Genomic DNA, 12,550 nt, shown 5'->3' on the forward strand with positions numbered 1-12,550 from the left:
AATGCCAAACACGTTTAACAAATTTTTAACAAGGAACCCTGGCAAAATGCCAAACTCCTAGAGGGACACTGAAAGAATGCTATAAATTTAAACTAGATTTTACCTTTTCACTTAGCTCAGCAAGTGTCTTAGGTGTCCCACTATCTGAGGATTGTAGCCTTTCTATTTTATGTCAGATAAGTTGTACATTTTCATTATTTTTATTACTTAGGCTGTGCCTGTTTTCCTAGGACTTTTAAACCTATGCATCTATATGTGAAATACTATGAAGCAGTTTAGAAATAGACCTTTATTTCTGCAAAACTGTTCCTGTCATATATATATATATATATATATATATATATATATATATAATCTTTGTTTAAAAGAATGCAATGAACCAGTTACAAACAAAAACAATCAGAGCAATGATTCTCAACTGGGGGTGACTGTCCACTTTCCTAGGTATTTGGGAACATCTCAAATCATTCTGATTGTCATGACTGGGAGGGGGGCATGTTACTGGCATCTTAATGCAGAATAGCCAGGATGCTGCTGAGCATCCTACAATACACAAGACAGCCCCCTCCCCAACCATATGAATGTCCATAGAGTGGAATTGCAGAACCCTGGAGGACAGCAACAGGGCCTCTACTATGAGCTGTCTCTCACGTTAAAGAAGGTATGCAGTTAGAACTAATTACAACCAAACTATTTGCACTTAGCCATTGTTTATTTTTTTAATTTTTTAATAATTAGCCATTGTTTTTTATAGTAGTTTTGCTTTTTATTTTTTTTACATTATTCATATATTTTCCTCAATTTATTATTTGTTTTCAATGTCATTTGCCCACGTAGTATATATTAAATAAGAATGCAAAATGAATTAATGTGTAAAACATAGAAGACTCATTTAAAAATAAGCATATGCAGGTATACCAAATACAAGCATATCTAAAATCTGAGTACTTCTTTTTAATCCTAAACTTGAATGGTGATTAAAAAATTATATTATATTCTCTGAAAAAGTCATGTCTATACTGAGAAATTTGTTAGCCATTGTTTTAAAAATGGCATAGGGTATCCAACATTGGTGTTTGGTGGCAGATTTCTTGCTTTTGTCTTTGCTGCTTTCTGACCTGCTTGAGAAGTTAAGATCTCTGTCCATCACAGCTTGGCTCAAAATATAGACTGAGTTGCTGCTGGGATCTGCTGTTGGAGGATTTGCTTGACCAGCTAACCCATGCTGTGTCCCTACTGGGGAGCCATAGTTAGGCTGGACCTATCTCTGAAGGCAGCATGGTGGGAGCCAGGCACTACAGGTCCACAAGACAGCTGTGGCTGGTTTCATGGAATGCCCTTACACTGCAGTGGCTCTGTACTTGTTATTCTGTGTAGTGGCCAAGTATTGGTTCTAGCACAGTATTGTGATATTAAAATAAGTCACTATTAAAAAGGAAATTTATTCATGTTTTAATTTTCTTTTTCTTTTTTTTAAATGGCCAGCTCAGTCCGCCCTGGGGATGGGGCTGGCACAGCATGTGGTGCCGGGATTAAACCTTGCTCCCTATGCTTGCCTAAACAGGCACTTTAAACTGCTGAGCTATCTCACCAACCCTCATGTTTTAATTTTCTTTGTGGTTTATTTTGGTGTGGTCAGTACAGAGCACTTTACATTGAGATACATCTCCAACCCCTATTTAATATTTTATTCTGAGGGTCACACAAAGTTGTTAAAGTTACTCAAGCTGGGCTCAAGCTTCCCATCTTCCTGCCTCAGCTTCCCGAAGTGCTGGGATTGTGGGATAAGAATGTTGTTGAAAGAAAACGCTAATTAAATGCTGAAAGTATTGTGGAGGGATTAGACAACTGGAAAAGTAAGGTACAAAAGACTAAGGTTTAAGAACTGCTGGCCTCCTGTTAAAAGGAATGGGGTCTGAGGTCAGACAAGTGAGTTCAAAGGAGCCTCAGAAAGGTGGAGAATGTGACTGAAAACATTCAGTTTCCTCATCTGTGAAGCAGCCCATTCACCACCACAACCCCAGCAAGCTTGTCTGAGGTAATTCCAGCACAAGCAGAGAACACAGTAGCAGACAGCGTGCACCCAACATGAGCTGCTGGAACCTCTGAGCACAATAATAATGACAAAAATAAATGGTAAGGAGACATAGCCGTAGGTGCTGCTGTTTCCGTGTATGGATCACATATCAGTGAGAATTCCTCTATGCAAATAGGGGTGAGTTTCCCACAGCTCAGAGAAAGGGAAGATGGAATGGAGTCACATGCTTGGCTCCTCCTTCCTAGCTGACTCTGTCATGCTAACAGCAGTTTGTAATTCTGAACACCGGGCCAGTGGGCCGCCTCCCCCAGCCCCCGCCCCAAGCCCTCTGGGCTCTGAAGTGTTACATTTTATTGCCCCTTGGAGCTGTAGGAGGCCACTCTCAAGGTAAAATGTTGCTCTCCACTCATATTTTTGAATTATGGCTTCAAGGTGGTTGCTCCTATCAAGAAAATTAAATGATTTAACATAATTTGTTGCCACTTTGATCACAACAATAATAAATAAATCTTCATGAGGAAAACGGGAAACCCATTCTACCCTGTTTTAAAAGATGTTAAGTAATAACACAGATGTAGTTGTAGATTTTTTTTTTTTTTTTTTCTGAGCAGAAATGGCTGTGTTGGACTTTCTATGAGCCGGGTTGCTCAGTGGAGCTGTTCTACAGGATGCCCAGGGCCACGGGCGGAGGACGGCTCTGTGACTGTGGTTAATTAGTCTATCAGGAGCTCACCTTTTATGTGGGCACCATGTGCAAGATGTTAGGGGCATCTACCGCTGTTGTGAATGGGTGTCTGTTTTTGTACCTGGGGGCACACTGCACACATTTGGAAAGCACATGGGGCATAATGGACATTAACCCAGATGTCAAAAATAGCCTGCGTTTTACTACTGTTATTAAACAGTTTCCCCTTTAACCCCTCCATGTTTACCAAAGACCCCTTTCTCCCAGCCTGTTTCTGCAAATCACTACTGAAAGGGCAGGGGAAGAAAGCCATAATCCGGCAGGTGTCTTTATTCCAAAGAAAAACAGTCTGAAGGAATATTTGTGAGACACCACACATTTATGGCCTGTTCTCCCAAGGGTGCTTGTCCGGGACAGAATCTCACCCTGGTGCTGGCCAGCAGCGCCCACAGCTACCCACCCCTGTGCCAGAGGAGGAGAGCTAGCCTCTTAGGGCATACTGTTTCCACAAAAGAAATAGCTTTGTATTTTTGTATGATGCTGCTTATAGCTTCTTTGGTTTAAAATATCCAAAAAGTATGAAAAAAAATTCTAAAAGAGAAAACTTTGAAACGCCTCCTGGACATAAAAGTGAATAACAACTTTGGACAATTGCCAGTTGTGCTGGTAACTCACTATTCTTGTGGACTATTGGACTATATTGGATTAATTTGCTGAGTTCAGGTACCTACAATATTTGGATTGGCATCAAGTATGAAAAGGTCCTTCAAAGACTTCTCCAAATATAGCATCTCTAACAGCAATGGGACACCCCTCTCTGACAAAACAAAACAAAAAAGGATGAAACAAAAAATATTTTTTGTAGTTAAAAAAAATGTATATACAAGATGGTTAGGATAGATATACAGCTACTTTCTCTTAGTTCAATGAGAAGAAAGGTTTGTACTAATATTGTTTGGATAAGATATCATGTCTGCATCTTGTCCTCTGAGTAACTACTATGAAGACAACAATATGCACTTATTTATTATTATTATTATTATTATTATTATTGTATTTTTAGGGAAGGGTCTATAGGGTGTTCAGGGTCTCACTACTAGATCGGACTTATAGTGATCCGCCTGTTTACAGCCTCCTAAACTGGGATTACAGGTGCACGCCACCACGCCCACTCTAAATTGCCATCTCAGTGTGCCCTGGGGGGTGGAGCAGGCACAGCAGGCCTAGGGATTGAACCCCTGGCCCCTGAGCCTGCTTGCAGGCACTTTAATTCACTGAGCTATTTGGTTGGCCCTGAATGTATTAATTATTGTAACTGTCCTACTAACCTGTTTTGAAACTATTTCATTGCTATTTTATCTTTTTTTCTCATTAAAATGAATAATTTTTTTAAATTAATATTTCAATACATATATATTCAGCTTTTTTCCTGAGGAGGTGTGCCCATCTTTCCCCATCAAAAGAAAATCATATTCTAATTGTCACCAGTCTCTTAATAAAACATAAGCATGCTTGTCCCAGCTCCCTGTTCATTTCCTTTATGGCCCAAGTTTTAGTCTCCATCCAGGAACTGGTGTGTGTGTGTGTGTGTGTGTGTGTGTTCATTGTCTCTCTACCTGAGGGTGTGCAGGCTCTGTGACAGTGTGGATCTTGTCCATCCTGGTTGTTGTAATGTCCGCAGCACGAAGCACATGCTGGACACAGGGAAGCCCCATGTTCTTTTTCTATTGTCACACAACCAATTACTGCAAGTGGAGTGTACAAAACCAGGGTGCACTTACTGTTCCACAGTGTTGTAGGTAGGTCAGAAGTTCAGAGGGGCTCAACGGGGCTCTCACTTAGGGTCTCATAAAAGCAAAATCAGGACAGACCTGGCCGGACTTTCACAGGAAGGCTCTGGGGATGTGTGTACTCCAAGCTCACTGAGGTTATTGGCAGATTTCAGTTTCTTGTGGTTCTACAACTGGGGTTGCTGTTTCCTTGCCGGCTGTCAGCGGGCGGTCACCCTCGTGTTCCTCCTGAAAGGAATCGTGCAGGTCCTAGCCTCATGCTCTCCCCTCTTCCCTCCCCATCCCGCCTCCCCCCACCACTGTTCAGCATAGTGAGTCTTACCATGTTTCCCAATTCGCTCGCAAATTTCTCTTGTCACAGTTGAAGTCAAGTGTCTGCTTATCAAGGGCTTGTTCAGATCATCTTTTGTTTAATTTCAAGTCACCTGTCAGTAGCTTTAGTGACCTTTGTAAGATAACAGAGCCATGGTCTAATATGCTTGGGCTCTCATGGCCAGGGATAAATGTAGGAAGTCTTGTAGGGGGGCCTGCTGAGGAGATTCTGGGGTTCTGTCTACTCTTACCACCCTTTAATATCTATTAAAAAATGAGCAAATCACCCTGCGCCATGCACTGTACAAACCACAAATGGACGCTCAGGAAACAAGACTGCCCACGTAGAGCTTACAGTCTACCTAGACACGTGAAAGTGGCCCTTTTAGATCTAAGTCATTCCCTGAACTGCAACCCCAAACCCACTTATTTATCACAAAGTGCCAATGCTGCAATTAAGCCTGGATACCAATGTTTTGGTTTAGGAAAACAACAACAACAACAACTGCTATCTGATGATCTGATGCTAGGTTGCTGGGGCAGTGTGGCGCCCTGGCCAACAGAGAGGACTGCATGCCTGCTCCGGCATGTGTGCCACAGGCTCCCCACCACTGACCTGGCCCACGGCTCTTCAGTCAATAATAGAAAGCAAGCCACATTTGTAATATTGAATTTACTAGAAGCCACATTTTAAAAATTGGCAAAAAGTGGGAAGAATTTTTTTTTAAACATTTATTTAGTGTGTGTGTGTGTGTGTGTGTGTGTGGCCAGCTCAGCCCACCAGGGGGCGGGTCTGGCTGGCATGTGGTGCTGGAGGATCGAACCACGGTCCTTGTGCTTTGCCAAGCTTGTTCCAAGTAGGTGCTTTAGACCACTGAGCCATCTCACCAGCCCAAGTGGGAAGAATTAATGGCAATGTATATTTGGTTCTCTTCAATATCTCTACATTGTCATTTTGACAAAGTCAATATAAAATTTGTTCCTGAAATAGTTTATATTCTTTTTTACATGTTGAGTCTTCAGTATCTGGCTTTACACAGCACATCTCTTTTGGGGCTGGCCAGGGCTCCCCGGCCACATGGGACCAGCAGCTGTCACATCCTGGAGTGCACGTGAGGCTTCCCGGGAAGACACAAAAGTCTAAGCTGAGACCAACAAACAGGGTAGTCAGGCCGGTGCTCAGTATGAGAGTGTGTCCGACAGAGAGGTGTGTTTGCAGGAGGAGGGAAAAGAAAGCTTTAGTGCTGAGGCAGCTGGCTCAGCACAGGGGGAAGAGAAGTGCGGAAGGCCAGGGCAGAGAGGAGCGTGAGAGAGGCCTGACGGATACGTGCCAGCGTGGCCCCAAGCCTGTGGTCTTCTATCCTGAGAGCCGCAGGATGCTGTGGCGGGGGGAGATTATAAACAGGGGTAGTAAAGCTTCGCTGGGGATGTGTAGAGAAAGTCGTTGTCACCATGGAAACAGTGCTGTTTAAGAAAATCTAGAGTTGGGTTCAGGAAGAGAAGATGCCGGAAGGGTTAGGGCCATTGGCTGTGACCATCTGGGTGACAGAGCACTGAACTGGTCAGGGATTATCTTGCAGTGGGTGGCAGTCAGGACTGCCTCATTGCTGGAAAGCAGAACTGCTTGTTTGCTTCTTAGGAAGCATATTTTTGCTTGTCCCTCCACAAGTGATCATCTGCCTTTCTAACTGATGAGATCCCCACCCCCAGTGCAGACTGCGTTGGCCTCCCAGTGAATGGACTGTTTGATTTGAGGAGTGGTAGCCCTTCTGGAAAGTTCTCTCCTCTGCAGCCTGAGCCTTACCCAAAAGCAGCACGCTGTAGTTGGGAGGCACTGTGCTCTGCTCTGTGACCTGTTACCCAGCTGGAAACCTTTCTCACAACTGAATAAATGATTGTTCTTTGCTACTTTATCTTGGAAAAACATCAAGGACATAGGACATTCACTGTAATTATTTTTCACTCACTTCCCCATCTGTAGAAAAATGACCTGTGCATTTTAATACTACTTTGGGTTTCCCTTTAGCCTTTTAATATATTGGCCAGCCCTTTAAAAGAATGGTTAAGAAGTGCTTAATGCAGAAAAGAATTAGAGCTATGCACAGCTTGTGAAACAGAAAGCGTGCTCTGACTTACAATTTTCATACAAAGTTTGCAGAGATTTTATACGCCAGAATGAGTAATATGATCTGCTCTAGGAACTCCCTAACTTTCTGGCTCTGCAAAAGTCATTTTTTGCCCCGATTCAAGTTTCTTAACCAGAAGGGTTACACTGAACTCCTCAGAGCATGAATTACCAGAGTTCACCCAAGCCACATGTTTCATTTACACTGCAAATGATGGCTCCAAATAGTGGCCTACCTGTGCAGACAATGGGATCTTTAGTGTGGGACCTGAGCAACACTGTGCAATAACCACCGACCCAGACAGCTCTGGCTGTCTATATGTAAGGGTGTGTGTGTGTGTGTGTGTGTGTGTGTGTGTCCTCTCCCTGCCACAGTCCCCACATAGCTGCAGAATTGTCATGTGCCCAGAAGCCCCCATAGCACATGAAAGCCCTATGTGACTCATAACTGCACAGGCACACGCAGCCAGGCCTTGCAGGGAAGGAAGCCACCGTCGCAAGGGCAGTGTGGCTGGCCCCCTCTTCGCACCCAGCTCCCGGTTGCTTCTGAAGCTGCAGCTGTGGTCCACACTCAGGGTCCTGCACCAGGATAGTGTGAACCCTGGACACTGCTGCGTACCTGTTCCCTGGGGCATGACGTAGGTAGATGAGTGACTGTTGTGCCTTTGTCAGCACACATCCTACGCACGGCCATTGGATGTGAGGATGAAAGCCAGCTTTGTTCAATCTGCTCTAAGGAGATTCTTTTTAAAATTTTTATTGTGGCAAAGCATGCACACCATAAAGCTTACCATTTTAATTTTTTAAATAAAGAATGCATATCAGTGGCCTAAGTACCATCATAAGTTTCTACCACCATCACCACTGTTCTTTTCTAGAATTTTTTTTAGCACCTCAAACAGAAATTCTGCACCCATTAACAAATAACTCTCCACTTCCTCCTCTTCCTAGCCATGGTAATTTATAACCTATTTTCTGCACCTATTAATTTTCCTATTCTAGATCTTATATAAATGAATCATATTATTTGTCTCTCTTGGTCTTATTTACTAGAGTTAGCATGAAGTCTTCCAGAGCCATCCATGCTGTAGCCTGCACCAGAGCTAATTTTTTTAATAACCAAGTAATACTCCCTTGTATGTGTATGTCATACTTCTGGCTACTGTGAATAATGATGCTTTGAATATTTGTGGACAAATACCTGTCTGAATGCTTGTTTTCAGATTGGGACATATACTAATGAATGGAATTATTGGCTCTAATATTCTCTTAAATTGTTGCTCTTAGACAACTTATAAGGGAATATTAAAGTTTCCGGTGTCTTGCATGTCTTTAAATCTCTAATCTCTATGGATCAGGTTATGAAAACATAACTCCACAGTTATTATAGAAAAATGTGGGGAGAAAATGTGATGTGTAATTTATTCATGTAGCAATAATCACTGGAACATTCTGATGTATTTCCTTCCCGTTTCCTTTCAGACAGTGGGAGTCACATGTACATAAAGGTGACACGGTTTGAAAGAGGTCTCTTCTCAGATGCACTTGTAGGACATAATTGACCTTTCTATTCCCTCTGTCTCTTCTCTGGGCTCCCTCCCCATTGCCTCCTCCCTGCTTCCACCCAACCCCAACCAAACAGAATGTAGAGAAGCCACTGCAAGATGGCTTTGGCGGGATCAGCGGGCCCTGTGGCCACTTTCTTTCCCTGCTAAATCATGCGCTCTCTTGTTGCAGCTGTCAGAAGGGCCGACTAAAGGGGAAGCACAGCTCTGCGGCAATACTCTGATAATCTATTGCAGTGCGGGTCATGTCACTGTCCAACACCAGGAGCAGCTCAGCAGAACTGAAGGGGCGAGTTCACCTTCATCGTCGACCATGATTCTCTTCTACTTCATATTTCCTTCATCATCTCCTTGTGGACTTGGATATATTGGAAAGGAAGGATGCACAGGAGGAGAAAAATGGCAACTCCTCCATTCTCTCATGGGATTTGGGCATTTAAAATGTGTCCATATATTCTGAATGTCCTTGCCTGATAACATTTTGTTTCTGTTACTTAAACCTCACTGGATATGTTGGAACTCCATAGGATTCTTAATATGAATTCAGCTTCTGCTGGGCAGCAAGCATCATCTCCAGCTGCTCTGCTGGTTTGGTCTAAGTGATCATTCCTAAAGCATTAGATTATCAAACTGTGTAAATTTGCTGTGAGTGAGTGGTGTTGGCGGTGTTTATCATGATGTGTGGAACCTCTGACAAACCAAAACACCAAAAATCGCAAGCCTTTGCCCTCCTCTATTTCTTTAATGTGCTGTTTGAAGAACCACATTTTGAGGTTGTAACCAATAGTTACCTCTGGGCCAGGTTGGAAATGAAATCAATTTTTTAAAACCACTAATACTTGCCAAGAAATCGCCTTATGAGAACATGGTGTGTGTCTCTGACAATGCGTGGCACATCTAGATTGTCATTCATAGCTTTCTCTCCCTGCTTACTGGAGAGTGGCAAAAGCCTGAGGCATCTGAGTGTCTCCCCTGTGTGTTTCTTTCTGGGCCCAGGGGCTGGGATGTACCGAAACTCGGGCTCCTACCATTCCCATATAGGCGGGTCTCCATGAAGAAGCTGGGACTCATTCACGCTTCCAGATCCAAGTGCTGTGCAAACAGCATTAGCCTACATCATCTGTAAACAAAGGGTCATTTCTCTCTTTTGTTGAAAGTACGTCTCCAACATGGATTCCAAAGCATTTTCAGCATTCAACATGAAATCGTTGGTGAATGCAGAACAATCACAAAAGTTGTGTATCTGTATATAGCTCTATACAGCCTGTCTGTGGATAACGAGTCATTACTTAAAGCACATGCCAGGGAAAGAGACCAAATTTCAAGGTCTTTTATATACAGTAACATGGTTCTAAGGAGAATTAAACTCCTACCACTTCCTCTGAAGATTAACGATATTAAAGTCATGAGTCTGGCAAATTTGCAACTCTTATACTGACCCACTCTCTGGTCAGAGGAAGAAGCCCTTCCACGTGTATGCAAGTGGGAGAGAAAACCCTGCATTTTTTAAAGGACAAACAGTGAATTTAAGCATGAGTGGCCTTAATAAATATAGTTGTCTTTCTTTGCTGCTGTGGAAAAGATTCTAAACAAATGTTCCTGAAGTCTTGCATTGAATTTAGTCATTACTATTCCTTTTTAAAATGTTGGTGCAATTAACTCTGGGCATCTGTGCGAGCTGTGGAGATCTTTAAAAGACAAACACCTTATTGGCAGGGAAGATGAACCTGTGCCTGAGCTGCACCTTTCCTGGATGGTGCCCAGAGTTCATGTATTCAAGCAAGTTTCTTTCTTCCAGCTTGGTTCTTATTGTCAGCAAGTATACTAAATTGTGTGAAGCTTACATGTTGCATAAAAAGTCCAAATACATTCACGTTTGAAAAGTTTGTCCTTTAATTCTCAAAGGGACGTAGGGCTTGGTTGGCGAAGTGAGCAGAGTTCTTTGCGAGATGAATTCCTACATTCGGACACAATGTCCCACTGCAAACCCAGGCCATAGGCTCATCCCCATGAACGGCTTGTCCTCACTGCCTCCTGCAGCCAGGTCCTGACCTGAACTCTGCAACCGAATACTTGAAATAGGAAGTAGGAAATCCAGTAGGAAAAATAGGGTCATTGAAATAGAAAAACAAAATATAAACAAACCATGTAGAGTTAGCTCTTTCTATGTGTGTGCCAATTTTGTCACAGTTATTGTTTGGGGGGATTGTTTTCTGCCCTGCTTTTGTTGATTAAAAGTATTATTGGTCCTCCCTTTCTGCAACCATATCATTTACTCCCTTAAAATTAAATCCTATCAAATATAGCATTTTTTCTCATTTGATGTAATATTCTCTTGACATTTGGAAGTTACAAAAACATCCCTTTTCACATATTAAAAATAGTCTCTGGGTTTACAACAAACACTGTGACGTTGAGAAGGTATTTTCTTTGTGCAAACATTAGCAAATTCCCTTCTACTTACAATGTAGTGAAGAGTTTGGGCTAACATTTAGGACAAGTTGGTCTAAGACTTACTATGTGCAAAGCAGGCTTGTACTTTATACCCCCTTTTGATTTCTATGTACAGTCTCAATTTTGTATTTAATGATTTTTGTGTATTCAATCTGCACGTTTACAGCGTGTCAACTTCCATTTGAAAGTGGGTTTTACTTTTTAAACAGTGTTTATGATGAGACCTCAAATGTATTGACATAAGCTCTCTCTGCGGTGTTCTTGTGTAGAGTGGTGTTTGAATGCTGCCAGGGGTCAATGTATCTACCTTCCCGAGACCCTCGTTTGATAGTGCTTCTTGTAATATTTCCTCAAGTGAGTGGCATGTGGGTTGTGATATTGACCATGTGATTATGGACATCGATGTGAAAAACATAAATAAAACTAAGGAACCCTCGAAACTACCAGTGGGCATGTATTAGCCAGTTATTGTAGCCTTTGTTCAGTAGCAGTACAATGTACAAGGTATGTACAGTTCCTGAATTTGTTATCATGTGTATGAGAAGTACTTTGTGCTGATCGCCTTATTTATATTCATCAAATAAACCTTATTTCTTTCTGAAGTGAGTTCATTCCATCTCTAATAAATGCTTCAATCCTAGTGGTTTCTAATATTTGGGGGGGGGTTATGGGTTCCCATTTGAAGAACCCAATGGATTTAAAGAAAAAACAGAAGTTTGTGACCCACTTAAGTGAACAGGGAAAGATCTAAGTCCTTTTTTTTTTTTTTTTTTTTTTTCAGAACAAGGGATTGAACTCAGGCCCTTGAGCTTGCCAGGGAAGCACTTATTCTACTGAGCTGTCTCCCCAGCCCTTAAGTCCCCTTTAAGGATGACTGGATATAGAGGCTCAAAGCAAGAAATGGAGTCATTGGCAGTATCTTCTTTCTTCCTTCCATTTGTTTCCCTTCCTTTTGTGCCCTGCTTTCTTGCCATCCTTCCTCCTGGTCCCTCTCTTTTTCCATCTTTCCATACCCTCCCTCTCTTTTTTCTTCTCTCTCTCTCTCTCTCTCTTTCTCTGGATTGGTTTTGGTCTCCCCTGAGCTATCTTCACTCATGCCAAAAGCATCTCTGAACAATATTGAGTATTTGTTTTTAGAGTACAGACAGTCTCTCTCCAAGCATCACTATCTGCCATCTAAAAGGACACTTAATGGTCCTTTTTGGATCATGTGTCCAATTATCATTTTTAAAGGAGTTTGCAGGATGTGATGTCATATGATTGACAGCTCTCCTAACTGAGAGTGGTAGTTTCCAGTGGGAAAACACAGCTTCCCTACGCTACAAGAGAGGGTCACAAAAACTGAGCAGGGTAAAAACTAGCCCTGCCACCATCTGTGTGCCCACACACAATCCTCCATGCAAGCATCACAGAGGATGCTCTCTTGGCTGGGGATCCTGTTAGAGTCTGCCAAACTAGTTCCCAATGGTTTGGATCACAGCCCACAGAATTAATTTCCAAATCTCACCTGGAATGAAGGCGAAGAGTGATTGCTAGAGACTATGTGATTTACCATGTAATCCAACATCCTCATTTTATCAG

General features: G+C 42.4%; 1 protein-coding gene across 2 annotated transcripts in view; it reads left to right on the forward strand.

Annotated features, from left to right (window-relative positions):
- Window positions 1-11,571, forward strand: part of Erc2 (ELKS/RAB6-interacting/CAST family member 2) — a 1,093,013-nt gene extending 1,081,442 nt beyond the window's left edge. For both annotated transcript variants that reach the window (XR_002821190.1, XM_004631628.2), the window contains one exon: window positions 8,688-11,571. The gene's annotated coding sequence lies outside the window, so the exon portion shown is untranslated. The remainder of the gene's footprint in view (window positions 1-8,687) is intronic.
- Window positions 11,572-12,550: the final 979 nt, after the last annotated feature.

The sequence above is a fragment of the Octodon degus genome, unplaced genomic scaffold (assembly GCF_000260255.1).
Source record: "Octodon degus isolate 3935 unplaced genomic scaffold, OctDeg1.0 scaffold00043, whole genome shotgun sequence".
In the NCBI taxonomy this organism is placed as follows: domain Eukaryota; kingdom Metazoa; phylum Chordata; class Mammalia; order Rodentia; family Octodontidae; genus Octodon; species Octodon degus.